Genomic DNA, 17,793 nt, shown 5'->3' on the forward strand with positions numbered 1-17,793 from the left:
GCCTGGGATTCCCTTACCTTACATAAGATACCAACATCTACCTATAGCACAAGCCAAAACACAGAGTCATTCGTGATTTTTTTCTTTTTCTCATCTCCTTCATGAAATACATTAGCCAGATTCTATCACCAGTATATATCCAGAACTATCCACTTCTCTCCTTCTTCAAGACCACCACCATGGTCCAAGCCCCCAGTGCCTGTACTGCTGCAACAGCCTCCTACAAGTTTCCTTGCTTCTGTAATTGTTTCCTCTACAACTAATTTTCCACAGCATAGACAGAGTGATTATTGTAATGTTAAATCAGGTCTTCTTAATCCCCTTTGTAAACCTTTCAAGGGCTTCCATGGCCTTCATAATCCCTGAAAAGCCATTGATCCATACCTTCCTCAGATCTATCTCAGACCATTCACCTTGCTCCTGACTCAGCTTTGCTCACTACTCTCCAGTCATACTGAGCTTTTGTTCTTTACTATTCAGGCTCATTCCAGCCTTGTAGTAGGTGCTCAGCCAATGGTTTTAACATTTTCAACAATACATTAAAATGATCCTACACCATGACCAAGGGGGATTTATTCCAGAGGTGCAAGGATGGTTCAATATCTGCAAATCAATGTGATATACCACATTAACAAATTGAAAAATAAATCATATGATCATCTCAATAGATGCAGAAAAAACTACTGACAAAATTCAACATCCATTTATGTTAAAAATCCTCGACAAAATGGGTATAGAGGGAACAAACCTCAACATAATAATGACCATGTATGACAAACCTATAGCCAACATCATACTCAATGGTGAAAGCTGAAAGCATTTCCTCTGAGATCAGGAACAAGGATGCCCACTCTTGCCATGTTTATTCAACACAGTATTGGAAGTCCTAGCCACAGCAATCAGACAAGAAATAAAAGGAATCCAAGTTGGAGAGGAAGAAGTAAAACTGTCAGTTTACAGATGACATGATACCGTATATAGAAAATCCTAAAGATGCCACTAAAAAACTATTAGAACTACTAAATGAATTCAGTAAAGCTGCAGGATACAAAATTAATATACAGAAATCTGTTGTGTTGCTATACACTAGCAATGAACTAACAAAGAGAGAAATTAATAAAGCAATCCCAATTACAATTTTATCAAAGAGAATAAAACACCTAAGAATAAATTTAACCAAGGAGGTGAAAGACCTGTGCACTGAAATATATAAGACACTGATGAAAGAATTTAAAGAAGACACAAACACATAGAAAAATAGTCTGTGCTCTTGGATTGGAAGAATTAATATTGTTAAAATGTCCAACTATCCAAAGCAATCTACAGATTCAGTGCAATCCTTACAATGGCATTTTTCACAGAAATAGAACAATCCTAACATTTGTATGGAACCACAAAGACCCCAAATAGCCAAAGCAATCTTGAAAAAGAATAAAGCTGGAGGCATCATGCTTCCTGATTTCAAAATATATTATAAAACTAAGAAATCAAAACAGTATGGTATTGACATAAAAACAGACACATAGATCATTGGAAGAGAGTAGAAATTCCAGAAACACACACATATTTGGTCAATTAATTTATGCCAAAGGAGCTAAGTATATACAGTGGGGAAAGGATGGTCTCTTCAAAATATGGTGTTGGGAAAACTGAACACATACAAAAGAATGAAACTGAATCACTATCTTCTACCATACACAAAAATCAACTCAAAATGGATTAAAGATTTGAATGTAATACCTGAAAGCATAATACTCCTAGAAGAAATCACAGGGAGTAAGCTCTTTGACGTTGGTCTTGGCAATAATTTTTGTACTTGGCACCAAAAGCAAAGGCCACAAAAGCAAAAAGTAAAGAGTGGGACGACCTCAAACTAAAAAGCTTCTTTGTAACAAAGAAAACCATCAACAAAATGAAAGGCAACCTACTGAATGGGAGGGAATATTTTCAAATCATATATCTGATAAGGGGGTTAATATCCAAAAAATACAAAGAACACAGCTCATTAGGGCAAGAAACAATCCACTTAAAAATGGAACTGAGGCAGGGTGCACATCTATGATGGCGAGGAGAAAAAATTTGATGCTGGGACCCTCCTTCTTAGTACACACCGTCTAATCTGGAGGGATCAGAAAAATCATGAATGCTGCATGGCTATTCCTCTTTCCCAAATCGTGTTTATTGAAGAACAGGCAGCTGGAATTGGGAAAAGTGCCAAAATAGTGGTTCATCTTCACCCAGCTCCTTCTAACAAAGAACCTGGCCCATTCCAGAGTAGTAAGAACTCCTACATCAAGCTTTCCTTCAAAGAACATGGCCAGATTGAGTTTTACAGGCATTTATCAGAGGAAATGACATAGAGAAGATGGGAGAATATGCCAGTTTCCCAGTCGTTACGAGCAAATAGAGGACCCGAGCCAGGAAGAATAAGGGCTGTAGGAATTGTAGGTATTGAAAGGAAACTGGAAGAAAAAAGAAAAGAATCTGACAAAAACATTTCTGAGGCCTTCGAAGACCTCAGCAAGCTAATGGTCAAGCCTAAGGGAATTGGTGGTGGTATCAAAATCCATTGCTAATAAGATTAAAGACAAGCAAGGTGACATCACAGAAGATGAGACCATCAGGTTTAAATCCTATTTGCTGAGCATGGGAATAGCTAACCCAGTTACCAGGGAAATCTACGGCTCAGGCACACAGTACCACATGCAGCTGGCCAAACAGCTGGCTGGAATATTGCAGGCGCCTTTGGAGGAACGAGGGGGAATAATGTCACTCACGGAGGTGTACTGTTTAGTAAACCGAACTCGAGGAATGGAATTGCTCTCCCCAGAAGACTTAGTGAATGCATGCAAGATGCTGGAAGCACTGAAATTACCTCTCAGGCTCCGTGTGTTTGACAGCGGTGTCATGGTAATTGAACTTCAGTCCCACAAGGAGGAGTAAATGGTGGCCTCAGCCTTGGAGATGGTTTCAGAAAAGGGATCTCTAACACCAGAAGAATTTGCTAAGCGTGTGGGAATGTCTGTCCTCCTGGCTAAAGAAAGGTTGCTTCTTGCCGAGATGATTCAGTGGAAGGCTTGCAGTTTTACCCAAATTTATTTATGACACAGAACTAAGAGTTTTGTATTTGAAATAACTTGTTACTGGTATACTTGCCTCATGCAGAAGTTGTATGACATTGAGCTAAGGGTAAACCCTGATAAACTGAGAATTTACTGGAACTTCACAGTATAATATAAAATGCTTTTAATTTCTACGTAAATATTATGATCCAGGAAGCTTCTTTAGGATAAATATAGGAAAATATAGAAAGATGAATGCCAATATGAATTTGAAATCATGCTACAGTTGTATAGAAACCCTCAGAGTTTAACTTGAAATATGGTGGATTTTAACTTGATCTTCAAATCAGACCATTTTTTAAAGAAGAGGATTTAGTTCATGGGGGGAAAAAGAGAGAAGTTACATGTTTGGACAGGTTAGGTCATTATTTTGGTGTGATGAAAATTCACCTGAATTACAAATGAGGTTTTTCTCTGCATTTAGTGTGCACATTTGGGGGGATTTTCATGCAACAACTTATACCTACAGTGTAGTTTAAGAACCTGACAACACTGGAGCAAAATATCCAACTGCAGGATATCATCTGAGGCTCTCCCTAAGGGCTTTTAGAAGCAGCCATAGGCATGTCTTCGGCAGACCAAATAAAGCACCTTAAAAAGAGAGAGAGGGCTTCCCTGGTGGCACAGTGGTTGAGAATCTGCCTGCCAATGCAGGGGACACAGGTTCAAGCCCTGGTCTGGGAAGATCCCACATGCTGTGGAGCAACTAAGCCCATGTGCCACAACTACTGAGCCTGTATGCCACAACTACTGAAGCCTGCGTGTCACAACTACTGAAGCCTACGCACCTAGAGCAGTTGTGCTCCCCAACAAGAGAAGCCACCACAATGAAGCCTGCGTACCGCAAGGAAGAGTAGCCCCCGCTTGCCACAACTAGAGAAAGCCTGCGCACAGCAATGAAGCCCCAAGGCAGCCATAAATAAATAAATAAATATTTAAAAAAAGAGAGAGAGAGAATTTTATCTGACTTACATATATATAATCTGACTAGTTTCTTTTTTTTTTTAAGTGATGATTTTATGGCTGGCATTTAAAGAATGCAACTATGTCATTTTGTTTTAAAAATGCTATGGATTTTGAAAGTGAATTCAAGAGCTGTATAGACATGCCCAGAGATATGGTTACAGATTTGGGAAGTAGACGCTTCAGGATTTCCCTAGGATTGTTTTGTGGGTAGAGGGACCGGGAGAACCTTTAACACGCTTTACAGGAAGCTTGGTGCTCTTGTACCTCAAAGCCAAGGATGGAAAATAGAGAGTGGGAATATAATATGTCTCCTTTTCCTTCCCTAAAGAAGGAGTTTCAGTGCTGAACTTTTAAAATCTTTCTATCATATTCTAGCAATATTTTTTTTCCGTTACCCCACACATTATAAGTTGTGTGGAGAAACTATCTCGCTAAAAAGTATACTGAGATAACAGAAACAGGCTAATATATTGAATCTAGACTGCTTGAGTTTTCCAGTGGATTGCCTGACTTTGTTACTGCCACACAGTGTACAGTACGTTGGCATTACCTCAAACTCAGGGACCCCACAGAGACAGAAGGAGAACCCCTTTCTAAGACTGAGTTGGCAGTGGAAGGTAGTGATGGGTTTTGGCCAAGCCTCTAGAAGGGATAGTATCTGTACTGAGAGAACCTTTGAGACCGGGAGGCAGGGATACCCAGGCTCAGACCCTGGGATCCGTGAGACGTCCTGGCTAAGAGGTGGAGGGCCACTGCCAATGCCCTTTGGGGAAGGTCCAGGGATCCTCAGCTGCAGACCCAGGGAATCCCTCCAAGTGCAGCCAGTCAGTCCCCGACCCCTGCCTGCTCCCTGTCGCTGCTCCGCACCCTCCTGTGTCACGGGAATGCTGTGGCCGAGGCATCCTGCCTTAGCCTTCGTTTTCCGAACCTGTCACTGATTCCACGTTGTGAGGACAGATCCTTTAATTCCCCCATTGCTCAGCCTCAGGTTTGTTTGGGGGGAAATTTGGTGTCTGGCTACCCAAGTCTTTCGGGCCATTGTGTACGGTTGCTTGTATGTCACTCCTCTCTCTGGGATGCACTCACTCTCCCACTGCCCTGGCAAACCTGTATGTGTACAGGCACGCACACACACACACACCCCTCATCTAGCTAAGGTTTTTTAAAACTGCACAGATAAATAATGTGTTTCACTAGTTGGAATGAGCTGCAACTAAGATTGTTTGAGCTACTGGGTCTGGCTCCAATGGTCTGGATTCATTATGGCAAACTCCTATAATTCAGAATATTTATTTACACTAGTGTGACAACACATTAACAAAAATGGAGCAGTCTGAATTGTAAAAGTGAACTAAAGAGGAAGAAAAGTGACATGGATATATTTTGCAAATGTCACATTAGTTTAAAAACAGGTATGATTGATTTTACTGTTTTAAAGTGGGCATTCTTCAGTTTCCAGACCTCAGTGTGTACATTTTTATCCTTTTTTTTTCTTTGTTTTTACCAAATAAGGTGTCATTTTGGTCCTTTTTGGTAGAGGTTATGTTTAAATACAACCAATCAGGCCCTAAGTGCAAAAAAGTTCTGTCTTGGTGCTTATCAGTATTATACTATTATTTTTGCTTTTCTAACTTTGCTCTTAGGAGCATAAATCTGTTTGTAGCTTTATGGAATATTTCTAGTCATATACTGTCAAAAAATTTTTTACATTATACAAGAATGCTTTCAGTGTTAAATGATTGGTATTAACATATACCAATAATTTTGCCAATACTGCAAAATTTAAAAATGATTTTTTCTTAACTAGGTGTTATTTTTAAATACTCTTTGAAAAATTGATTAAAATGATAACCCTTTAGTCAGAATAAGCCCACGTGTTAAGATTTTTTCTTTTAGATTTTATAATCAGGAGTTGATTATAAATATTTATGACCTCAAGCTCTTACTATTTTAGTTCTTTTAAAACAATGGGAAATGGCTCACAAACTTTTTTTAAATTCTTGACGTGAATTCCACTATTGATTGACTGTGTATGTTTATGTGAATGTACTATCTCTTGTGCCCTGTTACCAGACTAAACCGACCAGCCGTGGATTTATCATGCTGTCACTCTCATGCTCAAATACTTAAAATGGTTCTCCTTTGCCCAACAGTCTCAGAGTTTCCATTGTGGTACAACAGAGTCACAGCTCAGAAGGTGGGTGGGTTTTTAGGGCTGTGCTAAGGATGGAATCGAGCATGCTCAAAATGGTCCTTGAAAATCTTTATATAATCTTACAATTCGAATGCCTGTAGAGTTATACATGGGTATGAATATTTTATGAATATAGTAAGTAGAATATATAATAAAAAACTACATATCAACAGTAGACTTTTGTAGTACCAATAATTAAAATATTTAAATGTGTCTTTTTCACTTTGCTGATAGGTATGGTTGAATTTATGTAAATTTATTGCTAATCCCATCTCTTATGATAGATCTTAAATGTAAGCTCCACAGGAGCAGAGATTTTTATCTGCTTTGTTCATGGATGTGTCCTCAGAGCCTTCAGTAAGGCCTGGCACACAGTAAGCATTCAATAAATGGCTACCGAATGAATGACAAAAAAAAAAAAAAAGGTCAGATAGACTCATCCACCAGAGGGCAGACAGCGGAAGCAAGAAGAACTACAATCCTGCAGCCTGTGGAACAAAAACCACATTCACAGAAAGATAGACAAGATGAAAAGGCAGAGGGCTATGTACCAGATGAAGGAACAAGATAAAACCCTAGAAAAACAGCTAAATGAAGTGGAGATAGGCAACCTTCCAGAAAAAGAATTCAGAATAATGATAGTGAAGATGATCCAGGACCTCAGAATAAGAATGGAGTCAAAGATCGAGAAGAAGCAAGAAATGTTTAACAAAGACCTGGAAGAATTAAAGAACAAACAGAGATGAACAATACACTAACTGAAATGAAAACTACACTAGAAGGAATCAATAGCAGAATAACTGAGGCAGAAGAACGGATAAGTGACCTGGAAGACAGAATGGTGGAATTCACTGCTGTTTGTTCCACAGAATAAAGAAAAAAGAATGAAAAGAAATGAAGACAGCCTAAGAGACCTCTGGGACACATTAAACGCAAAACATTCGCATTACAGGGGTCCCAGAAGGTGAAGAGAGAGAGAAAGGACAGGAGAAAATATTTGAAGAGATTATAGTCGAAAACTTCCCTAACATGGGAAAGGAAATAGCCACCCAAGTCCAGGAAGCACAGCGAGTCCCATACAGGATAAACCCAAGGAGAAACACGCCGAGACACATAGTAATCAAATTGGCAAAAATTAAAGACAAAGAAAATTATTGAAAGCAGCAAGGGAAAAACGACAAATAACATACAAGGGAACTCCCATAAGGTTAACAACTGATTTCTCAGCAGAAACTCTACAAGCCAGAAGGGAGTGGCATGATATACTTAAAGTGATGAAAGGGAAGAACCTACAACCAAGATTACTCTACCCGGCAAGGATCTCATACAGATTTGATGGAGAAATCAAAAGCTTTACAGACAAGCAAAAGCTAAGAGAATTCAGCACCACCAAACCAGCTCTACAACAAATGCTAAAGGAACTTCTCTAAGTGGGAAACACAAGAGAAGAAAAGGACCTACAAAAACAAACCCAAAACAATGAACAAAATGGTCATAGGAACATACATATCGATAATTACCTTAAACGTGAATGGATTAAATGCTCCAACCAAAAGACACAGGCTTGCTGAATGGATACAAAAACAAGACCCATATATATGCTGTCTACAAGAGACCCACTTTAGACCTAGGGACACATACAGACTGAAAGTGAGGGGATGGAAAAAGATATTCCATGCAAATGGAAATCAAAAGAAAGCTGGAGTAGCTATACTCATATCAGATAAAATAGATTTTAAAATAAAGAATGTTACAAGAGACAAGGAAGGACACTACATAATGATCAAGGGATCAATCCAAGAAGAAGATATAACAATTATAAATATATATGCATCCAACATAGGAGCACCACAATACATAAGGCAACTGTTAACAGCTATAAAAGAGGAAATCGACAGTAACACAATAATAGTGGGGGACTTTAACACCTCACTTACACCAATGGACAGATCATCCAAAATGAAAATAAATAAGGAAACAGAAGCTTTAAATGACACAATAGACCAGATAGATTAAATTGATATTTATAGGACATTCCATCCAAAAACAGCAGATTACACTTTCTTCTCAAGTGCGCATGGAACATTCTCCACGATAGATCACATCTTGGGTCACAAATCAAGCGTCAGTAAATTTAAGAAAATTGAAATCATATCAAGCATCTTTTCTGGCCACAACGCTATGAGATTAGAAATGAATTACAGGGAAAAAAACGTAAAAAACACAAACACATGGAGGCTAAACAATACGTTACTAAATAACCAAGAGATCACTGAAGAAATCAAAGAGGAAATCAAAAAATACCTAGAGACAAATGACAATGAAAACACGATGATCCAAAACCTATGGGATGCAGCAAAAGCAGTTCTAAGAGGGAAGTTTATAGCTATACAAGCCTACCTAAAGAAACAAGAAAAATCTCAAGTAAACAATCTAACCTTACACCTAAAGGAACTAGAGAAAGAAGAACAAACAAAACCCAAAGTTAGCAGAAGGAAAGAAATCATAAAGATCAGAGCAGAAATAAATGAAATAGAAACAAAGAAAACAATAGCAAAGATCAATAAAACTAAAAGCTGGTTCTTTGAGAAGATAAACAAAATTGATAAGCCATTAGCCAGACTCATCAAGAAAAAGAGGGAGAGGACTCAAATCAATAAAATTAGAAATGAAATAGGAGAAGTTACAACAGACACCGCTGAAATACAAAGCATCCTAAGAGACTACTACAAGCAACTCTATGCCAATAAAATGGACAACCTGGAAGAAATGGACAAATTCTTAGAAAGGTATAACCTTCCAAGACTGAACCAGGAAGAAACAGAAAATATGAACAGACCAATCACAAGTAATGAAATTGAAACTGTGATTAAAAATCTTCCAACAAACAAAAGTCCAAACCAGATGGCTTCATAGGTGAATTCTATCAAACATTCAGAGAAGAGCTAACACCCATCCTTCTCAAACTCTTCCAAAAAATTGCAGAGGAAGGAACACTCCCAAACTCATTCTACGAGGCCACCATCACCCTGATACCAAAACCAGGCAAAGATACTATAAAAAAAGAAAATTACAGACCAATATCACTGATGAATATAGATGCAAAAATCCTCAACAAAATACTAGCAAACAGAATTCAACAACACATTAAAAGGATCATACACCACGATCAAGTGGGATTTATTCCAGGGATGCAAGGATTCTTCAATATATGCAAATCAATCAATGTGATACACCATATTAACAAATTGAAGAATAAAAATCATATGATCATCTCAATAGATGCAGAAAAAGCTTTTGACAAAATTCAACACCCATTTATGATAAAAACTCTCCAGAAAGTGGGCATAGAGGGAACCTACCTCAACATAATAAAGGCCATATACCACAAACCCACAGCAAACATCATTCTCAATGGTGAAAAACTGAAAGCATTTCCTCTAAGATCAGGAACGAGACAAGGATGTCCCCTCTCACCACTATTATTCAACATAGTTTTGGAAGTCCTAGCCACAGCAATCAGAGATGAAAAAGAAATAAAAGGAATAAAAATTGGAAAAGAAGTAAAACTGTCACTGTTTGCAGATGACATGATACTATACATAGAGAATCCGAAAGATGCCACCAGAAAACTACTAGAGCTGATCAATGAATTTGGTAAAGTTGCAGGATACAAAATTAATGCACAGAAATCTCTTGCATTCCTATACACTAATGATGAAAAATCTGAAAGAGAAATTATGGAAACACTCCCATTTACCATTGCAACAAAAAGAATAAAATACCTAGGAATAAACCTACCTAGGGAAACAAAAGACCTGTATGCAGAAAACTATAAGACACTGATGAAAGAAATTAAAGATGATACCAACAGATGGAGAGATAGATATACCATGTTCTTGGATTGGAAGAATCAATATTGTGAAAATGACTACACTACCCAAAGCAATCTACAGATTCAATGCAATCCCTATCAAATTACCAATGGCATTTTTTACGGAACTAGAACAAATCATCTTAAAATTTGTATGGAGACACAAAAGACCCCAAATAGCCAAAGCAGTCGTGAGGGAAAAAAACGGAGCTGGAGGAATCAGACTCCCTGACTTCAGACTATACTACAAAGCTACAGTAATCAAGACAATATGGTACTGGCACAAAAACAGAAGCATAGATCAATGGAACAAGATAGAAAGCCCAGAGATAAACCCACGCACCTATGGTCAACTAATCTATGACAAAGGAGGCAAAGATATACAATGGAGAAAAGACAGTCTCTTCAATAAGTGGTGCTGGGAAAACTGGACAGCTACATGTAAAAGAATGAAATTAGAACACTCCCTAACACCATACACAAAAGTAAACTCAAAATGGATTCGAGACCTAAATGTAAGACCAGACACTATAAAACTCTTAGAGGAAAACATAGGAAGAACACTCTTTGACATCAATCCCAGCAAGATCTTTTTTGATCCACCTCCTAGAGTAATGGAAATAAAAACAAAAATAAACAAATGGGACCTAATGAAACTTCAAAGCTTTTGCACAGCAAAGGAAACCATAAACAATACGAAAAGACAACCCTCAGAATGGGAGAAAATATTCGCAACGAATCAACAGACAAAGGATTAATCTCCAAAATATATAAACAGCTCATGCAGCTCAATATTAAAGAAACAAACACCCCAATCCAAAAATGGGCAGAAAACCTAAATAGACATTTCTCCAAAGAAGACATACAAATGGCCAAGAAGCACATGAAAAGCTGCTCAACATCACTAATTATTAGAGAAATGCAAATCAAAACTACAATGAGGTATCACCTCACACCAGTTAGAATGGGCATCATCAGAAAATCTACAAACAACAAATGCTGGAGAGGGTGTGGAGAAAAGGGAACCCTCTTGCACTGTTGGTGGGAATGTAAATTGATACAGCCACAAGGAGAACAGTATGGAGGTTCCTTAAAAAACTAAAAATAGATTTACCATATGATCCAGCAATCCCACTACTGGGCATATACCCAGAGAAAACCATAATTCAAAAAGACACATGCACCCCAATGTTCATTGCAGCACTATTTACAACAGCCAGGTCATGGAAGCAACCTAAATGCCCATTGACAGACGAATGGATAAAGAAGTTGTGGTACATATATACAATGGAATATTACTTAGCCATAAAACGGAACGAAACTGAGTCATTTGTTGAGACGTGGATGGATCTAGAGACTGTCATACAGAGTGAAGTAAGTCAGAAAGAGAAAAACAAGTATCGTATATTAACGCATGTATGTGGAACCTAGAAAAATGGTACAGATGAACCGGTTTGCAGGGCAGAAGTTGAGACACAGATGTAGAGAACAGACATATGGACACCAAGGGGGGAAAACTGCGGTGGGGTGGGGATGGTGGTGTGTTGAATTGGGCGATTGGGACTGACATGTATACACTGATGTGTATAAAATTGATGACTAATAAGAACCTGCAGTATAAAAAAACAAAGAAAAACAAATGGAACTGAATAGACATTCTTCCAAAGAAGACATAACAAACGGACAACAGATACAGGAAAAAGTGTTCAACATCACTAATAATCAGGAAATGCAAATCAAACCCACAATGAGATGTTACCTCATACCTGTTAGAATAGCTGTTATCAAGAAGACAAGAAATAAGTACCGGAGAGGATGTGGAGAAAAGGAAACCCTTGTGTGCTGTTGATGGGAATGTAAACTGGTGCAACCACTATGGAAAACAGTATGGAGTTTCTTCCAAAAATTAAAAATAGAACTACCATGTGATACAGCAGCCCCACTTATGGGAATTTATTCAAAAGAAACAAAATCGCTATCTCGAGCGGGTCCCCAGCAGCTCGGGCAGCAGGAGGAGAGGCAGCGGCTAGGCAACCCAGCTTTGCGAAAGGTCAGCGCCACCGAGGGGGCGGCGAAGGAGGAGCCCAAGAGGAGATCGGCGAGGTTGTCAGCTACACCGGCTCCTGCAAAAGTGAAACGGAGCCTAAAAAAGGCGGCAGGAAAGGATTAATCTTCAGACAAAAAAGTGCAAACAAAAGAGAAAAGGGGAGCAAAGGGAAAACAGGCCGAAGTGGCTAACCAAGAGACTGAAGACAACTTACCTGCGGAAAACACAGAAACTAAAAACGAGGAGCCCCCAGCCTCTGACAAAGCAGGAGAGAAAGAAGCCAAGTCCGATTAATACCACACACCTGGTCCTATCAGTGGTCCCTGTATCCCTTCTTGTACAATCCAGAGGAATATTTTTATCAACTATTTTGTAAATGCACGTTTTTTAGTAGTTCCAGAAACATTTTTAAAAAGGAGGGAATCCCACCTCATCCCATTTTTTAAGTGTAAATGTTTTTTTTTATTTTTAAGAGGTGAAATCATTTGCTGGTTGGTTATTTTTTGGTACAACCAGAAAATCGTGGGATATTGAATATGGGAGGCTTTGATTGTCTTGGGTGTCAGCTTAACATTCCATAGATGGGGGGGGTAGCCTTTATATCCTATAATACAAAGCACACTAAATGGCAGTTTGGAGTCAGTTGTGCATTTAATGTCCTGAACACTTTAAATTGCTTCTCTTCCCGTGTTGTTTCCGGTAGAATTGTTTCCTAAAGTGAACCACTCACTCCTTGATCTTGGCTCTCCTGGTCAGAATTTTGTGCGCTCTGTAATATCTTTGGTCGTGGTAGTCCAGTTTTCCTAGTAACTTTGTTAATGTGCTGTGAATGATTGACAATTTGACTATGTAGGGTATATGATATTAAATTGTGAATTAGTGGGACTTACGATGTAACAACATACCAATATTTGAAGATGTTGGTACTTGATATCCTGTTAAGGAAAATCTGCCTCCAAATTTTAAGCAGGAAAGTCACTGGAATAACTGTTTAGAAAAGAATTGCAACTACATGATTTTTTAGATTTTTGGTACATATGTTAAGAATTGTGGACAAATTGAAATGTCTGTGCACTGATCCTCAAAACAACCAATAAAATCTCAATTATGAAAGAAAAAAAAAATCACTCTCTCGGAAAGCTATCTGTACCCCCGTGTTCACTGCAGCATTATTTGCAATAGACAAGACATGGAAACAATCTAAGTGTCTATCAACAGATGACTGGATAAAGAAGATATGATGTGTATACCAATACATACATATATATACACATATATAGATGAATATTATTCAACAATAAAAAAGAAGGAAATCCTGCCATTTGGGACAAGCATGGACCCTGAGGATTTTATGCTCAGTGAAATAAGTCAGACAAAGACAGACAAATACTGTATCATCTCACTTATAGATAGAATCTAAAAAGAAACTGAACTTAGAGATACAAAGAACAGATTGGTGGTTTCCGGACGCAGGGGGTGGGAGTGGGCAAACTGGATGAAAGTGGGCAAACTGGATGAAGGTGGTCAAAAGGTACAAACTTCTATTATAAGATAAGTAAGTCCTGGGGATGTAATATACAGCATGGTGACAATAGTTAACAATGGGATACTGCAGATTTCAAAATTAAGAGTAAATCTTAAAAGTTCTTTTCACAAGAAAAAAGAAAAATGAATAGTCTAAATTTACTGTGGTAATCATTTGACAATCTATGCCTATATCCAATCACTCAGAGAACAAAATGCATCACTTTCCAAAAGGAAAAGAAAAACTTCTCCAGATATCAGAGAGCTCTCTTCAGTGTAGAACCAGACTAAATGTTTAAAATTTTTAATTTAGGGCAGCTGGCCTTGTTTGATACTGCCAAGTAGTTCTTTCCTTAAAAAGTTACTGTGAGGGGCTTCCCTGGTGGCGCAGTGGTTGAGAATCTGCCTGCCAACGCAGGGGACGCGGGTTCGAGCCCTGGTCTGGGAAGATCCCACATGCCGCGGAGCAACTAGGCCCGTGAGCCACAACTACTGAGCCTGCGCGTCTGGAGCCTGTGCTCCGCAACAAGAGAGGCCGCGATAGTGAGAGGCCCGCGCACCGCGATGAAGAGTGGCCCCCGCTTGCCACAACTAGAGAAAGCCCTCGCACAGAAACGAAGACCCAACACAGCCATAAATAAATAAATAAATAGAATCCGGTTAAAAAAAAAAAAAGTTACTGTGAGGCACAGAAAATGAAGGCTAGGCTATGGGGAGCATGGTTATAAATCCCATGTTATTAAAAAGAAGATGTTCAGCACCACTGAAGAGTTGCACTCTGAGTGGCACACAACTGTCCTGTGAATACAGAAGTATGCCTAATGGCTTGTGACCCACGTGGAGAGGCCTCGCCATTGTGAGGTCTTGAGCTGTTTGTTATTTACTCTGCACCAGACTCTGGGTTAAGTGCTTTTTCTACGTTGTCTCATTGAATCCGCATAACCATCCTGGAGCAAGTATTTTACAGATATAAAATGGAACCTTATTTTACAGATGAGAAAAATAAAGGTCAGAAAGGCTAACTTCCTCCCACTCAGACAGCTAGTAAGTGATGGGCCCTGGCTTGTGAACTTTTAGATATCTGATTCCCAGGGATTCTCTTGGCCCTCAAGTGAATTGCAGAGTAGGAATGCTAATAAGAGCTTCTATTTCAGGAGCCCTCACATGTACTAAGGCATTGCAGTACACACTCTAGGTGGGTGGAGATTCCCACATGTTGGAAGATTGTAGAGCTGAAACATTTCCCTTTGGGAATTGGGCAGGAACAGGAATACTCCATTGAGGGGATTCCCTGGTAAGGCTTCACTTCTTAACTATTTTCCTCTTGGACTTTAAGGAAACTCATATTTAGCACATAATTATAAGGTACTGCGCCCACCCCCAGGATGAAATTCCATTTAATTACCCAAACCCTTCAGTAAAAGGCACCAGGGAGCAGGTGGTAATATGAAGAAATCCATACAGAACTCACTACGGAACTAAAAAGAAATAAGTAACATTGAGTGTTTCATATGTGAGAAACAGATACCTGCCTTGTGGATAGAACAAACTAAATATATAGCCATAAAGATAGCCCAGTCAAGTTTTTTTGGTTGCAAATGACAGAAAATCCAGCTCAAGCTATGTTAAACAAAAACTGATAACTTTAGCTTTAATTTTTGAATTATTAATACATTCACATGATCCCAAATTCAAAAGGTGGCAAAGGATGTATACTGAAAAGTCCTACCCAAATACCCCAGCCATCTGGTTTCCTCTCCAGAACCAACCAAAATTATCAGTTTCTCGTGTATCTTTTCACATACACACACATGCACACACGTGCACACACACACACACACACAGAGTACTATTCTGTACTTTACTTATTTAAAAATACATATTGAAGATTGCTCCATTTCAGTACATTAAAAATATTCCACATTCTTAAAGCAGGTAATTAATTGTCCATGGAGGGTTAAGTTTTGAGGTATTTTTTCCGTCAACTATGAGGGAAGTCTTATTTAGTGATCCTCTTTCAGGTTGTTAGGTCAAGTCTAATGAAATGGTTTTGTGAAGACTTCAGTCTTGTGTGGTGCTGGTGTGGACCCTAATGTGATGGTACAGTGAGGGGAATTCTGACTGATTCCACATCCCTCCTTCCACTGGTACCCAGGGGCAGGGAATGGCATCCTATCAAAAAGGTGCATCCATGCCAGCAGGAAAGTGGGATCCCTGAGGGATGGAAGAGCTCTCAGACTCCAGGAGAAATACCAAGAGTCCCCTCAGGAGACACCAAAGCTAACACCTTCACCTTTGCCATATGCACTGGAAAGAAGGGAGCCTTGAAAAGAAGGGGGCTGATGCTTGAGTTCAACATGTAAGTAGAACTTGGTTTTATAATAGCTCCACCCTCTACTTGAGATTGTGAAACAGTACATTTCCACATGAGAAAGTCAGCATCACTCCACTATAGTGCATTGCAGAAGTCAGTGTGTGAGCCCAAACCATGGAGGGTCCCTAACTTCTCATTACAATGTTCTTAGGAAGGTCCACAAACAGGAACTCCAACCCTGGGAGCTGGTCAGGGCTGCACTGAGCCGAGTGTCTAGGAGTGAGAAATGGTTGCTCTTCAGAAGAAGGACCTCCCTAAAAGGCAAGAATACTGTTGGTGTTTTAAGGAAAGGGAGGAAAAAAAGGTGAGTTGAAGGGCAATGGGGAGGCTATCCTGATTAAGACAATTTAATTTCCATCTTTGATAATCCTAGCCATGCAAAATCCACTACAACCTTTCTTAGCATTCTATGAAAATGCAAAGGAGAAAAATCATTTGAATGTCCACAGTTTTAAACAACAGCCAGGACTTCCCTAGTGGTCCAGCAGCTAAGACTCCACGCTCCCAATGCAGGGGACCCGGGTTCGATCCCTTGTCAGGGAACTAGATCCCACATGCATGCTGCAACTAAGAGTCCACATGCCGCAACTAAAGAGTGTGCATGACGCAACTAAAGATCCCGCGTGCCTCAATGAAGACCCAGCGGGGCCAAAATAAATAAATACATATTTAAACAATGGCCAATTATCACTTCTCATCCTTCAGTTCTTTTGTACTTTGGCTCAAAACCAACTACCAGGGGCTTCCCTGGTGGCGCAGTGGTTAAGAATCCGCCTGCCAATGCAGGGGACACGGGTTCAAGCCCTGGTCCGGGAAGATCCCACATGCCTCAGAGCAACTAAGCCTGTGCGCCACAACTACTGAGCCTGCGCTCTAGAGCCCACGAGCCACAACTACTGAGCCCACGTGCCACAACTACTGAAGCCCGCGCACCTAGAGCCCGTGCTCCGCAACAAGAGAAGCCACCACAGTGAGAGGCCCGTGCACCGCAATGTAGAGTAGCCGCTGTTCGCGGCAACAAAGACCCAACGCAGCCAAAAATAAATAAATAAATTTATTAAAATAAAAAAACCAACTACCAGGCAACTCAATAACAAAAAAAAAACCGAAACAACCCAATCAAAAAATGGACAGAAGACCTAAATAGACATTTCTCCAAAGAAGACATACAGATGGTCAATAGGCACATGAAAAGGTACTCAATATCACTAATTATTAGAGAAATGCAGATCAAAATTACAATGAGGTAACACCTCACACCGGTCATAATGGCCATCATTAAAAAGTCTACAAACAATGAATGCTGGAGAGGGTGTAGAGAAAAGGGAACTCTCCTACGCTGCTGGTGGGAATGTAAGTTGGTGCAGCCACTGTGGAAAACAGTGTGGAAGTTCCTCAAATAACTAGAGTTGCCATATGATCCAGCAATCCCAATCCTGGGCATATATTCAGACAAAACTATAATTCAAAAAGATACATGCACCCCTATGTTCATAGCAGCACTATTTACAATAGCCAAGACATGGGAACAACCTAAATGTCCATCAACAGATGAATGGATAAAGATATGGTATATGTGTGTGTGTATAAACACACATACACACACATACACACACAATGGAATATTAGCCATAAAAAAGAATGAAATAATGCCATTTGCAGCAACATGGATGGACCTAGAGATTATCATAC

General features: G+C 39.4%; 2 pseudogenes across 2 annotated transcripts; both read left to right on the forward strand.

Moving 5' to 3' along the window:
* The first annotated feature begins 131 nt into the window (after window positions 1-131).
* Window positions 132-3,975, forward strand: LOC309625645 (vacuolar protein-sorting-associated protein 36 pseudogene; annotated as a pseudogene). Its single transcript has one exon. The product of its transcript is annotated as a vacuolar protein-sorting-associated protein 36 pseudogene (transcript).
* Window positions 3,976-10,995: 7,020 nt separating this feature from the next.
* Window positions 10,996-15,731, forward strand: LOC309625686 (non-histone chromosomal protein HMG-14 pseudogene; annotated as a pseudogene). Its single transcript has one exon. The product of its transcript is annotated as a non-histone chromosomal protein HMG-14 pseudogene (transcript).
* The last annotated feature ends 2,062 nt before the right edge of the window (window positions 15,732-17,793 follow it).

The sequence above is a fragment of the Balaenoptera borealis genome, assembly GCF_965194805.1.
Source record: "Balaenoptera borealis genome assembly, chromosome: 3".
Taxonomy (NCBI): domain Eukaryota; kingdom Metazoa; phylum Chordata; class Mammalia; order Artiodactyla; family Balaenopteridae; genus Balaenoptera; species Balaenoptera borealis.